Here is a 2,159-nt window from a genome sequence, read left to right on the forward strand (position 1 = left end):
GTCGGCCGCAGCGACGCCGCAACCCGCGGACCATCATTAATGGACGCCGGCACCGGCCGCGGCCGTGTCTGCCGCCGGAATTAGAAGCGTGGCGGGGAGGATGCTGGGCCGCCTGGGGCCGGCCGCTATCTATCGATTGACGCGACGCGAGCGGCCGAGCGAAGTGCCTATTTATATTTCAAATAAACACAGCGTGGCGAGACGAGAGCCGCCGGAAATTACTTCCCGGCAGGAGTGCACGACTCGGCGGGCAGCGCGCCCGCCGGACAATCGACAATCGCCGCCGACAAGTTTTCTCGCAGGTCACGGCCTGCGTCCATCTCTCCCAGCGATCCATCTCACCCTCTGGCCTTCTCTCTCTCTCTCTCTCTCTCTCTCTCTCTCTCTCTTTCTCTCTCCCTCTTTCTGTGGCTATCGTCCTACAGATCCGTTACGCATCAAACGGAGGTTGGTCACCAATGAGTGTAGCGTTGGGATAAGCCGCAGTGGCTGCTTTCGGTACACCTGCTTACAGAGCAATTACGAGAGAAAAGGAGTGAAAAAAAAATTATTTTCTCAAGCTGATAAGAAATCTGTCCCGTATGGATAGCAGATCTCAGTAATAAAAGCAAAATTTCCCAACTCTAAGAATATTTCCGAATGAGTGCCGCAGTTGAAGGATTTTTAAGGTGGCATTGTAAACCCCCCCCCCCCCTCCATATTTTATTTATAATTGTATGCTCTAATAGCACCACCTAGGTCTATTAACATATGAATGGGTAACTGAAAGCGGCTGGTCCCGGCGGAGGTTCGAGTCCTCCCTCGAGCATGGGTGAGTGTGTTTGTCCTTAGGATAATTTAGGTTAAGTAGTGTGTAAGCTTAGGGACTGAAGACCTTAGCAGTTAAGTCCCATAAGATTTCACACACATTTGAACATTTTTTTGGTAAGTGAAATGTCCGTTTCGTAATTCGTGTTACTACTTGCATACTGCACATGTAGTTCCGCACATTCCCTATGGGAAAGCTATGAATTAAATGAGCCGTGCACTTCGGTTTGTGAAAAGCTGGAGCTGTATTCTTCCGTTTATTCGGCACAGCAGCCTAGAAGAGAGAGACGGCCGAGGGACACAAGCATTCGACCTTCGTCACAAATGTTTAGCTTTACCTGGTCTTCAGGGCCAATGCAGCCCCCAAACTCACTGCGTCCCTCGTGGCTGGCCATGCTAACGCTGCAGCAGTTCACGCGACGGGTGGCTGGAAACTGCTTGTGCGAAGGCGCGATGACAACTCTACCTAATCAAAAGTATCCGGACACCTGGCTGAAAATGACTTACAGGTTCGTGGTGCCCTCCATGTATGGTGTTGGCCCACCTTAAGCCATGATAACAGCTTCCACTCCCGCAGACATACGTTAAGTCAAGTACTGGAAGGTTTTATGAGGAATGGCAGCCCATTCTTCACGGAGTGCTGCACTGAGGAGAGATATCGATGTCGGTCGGTGAGGCCTGGCACGAAGTCGTTGCAAAACATCCCAAAGGTGTTCTGTAGGATTCAGGTCAGGACTCTGTGCAGGTCAGTCTAGTACAGGGATGTCATTGTCGTATAAACACTCCGCCGCAGGCCATGCAATATGAACAGGTGCTCGATGAAAGATGCAATAGCCATCCTCGAATTGCTCTTCAACAGTGGTAAGCAAGAAGGTGCTTAAAACATCAATCTAGGCGTGTGCTGTGATACTGACACGCAAAACAACATGGCGTGCAAGCCCCTCCATGAAAAATACGTCCATACCACAACACCACCGCGTCCGAATTTTCTGTTGGCACTACACACGCTGGCAGATGACGTTCACCGGGCATTCGCCATACCCACATACTGCCATCGGATCGCCACATTGTGCACCGTGATTCGTCACTTCAAATAACGATTTTCCACTGTTCAATCGTCCAATGTTTACGCTCGTTACACCAAGCGAGGCGTCGTTTGGCATTTACCGGCGTGATATGTGGATTATGAGCAGCCGTTCGACCATGAAATCCAAGTTTTCTCACATCCTGCCTCACTGTCATAATACTTGCAGTGGATCCTGATGCAGTTTGGAATTCCTCTGTGATGGTCTGGATAGATGTCTGCCTGTTACACCTCACGACCCTCCTATTAGTCAACAGACGAGGTCGCC

The sequence above is a fragment of the Schistocerca americana genome, chromosome 7, assembly GCF_021461395.2.
Source record: "Schistocerca americana isolate TAMUIC-IGC-003095 chromosome 7, iqSchAmer2.1, whole genome shotgun sequence".
Taxonomy (NCBI): Eukaryota; Metazoa; Arthropoda; class Insecta; order Orthoptera; family Acrididae; genus Schistocerca; species Schistocerca americana.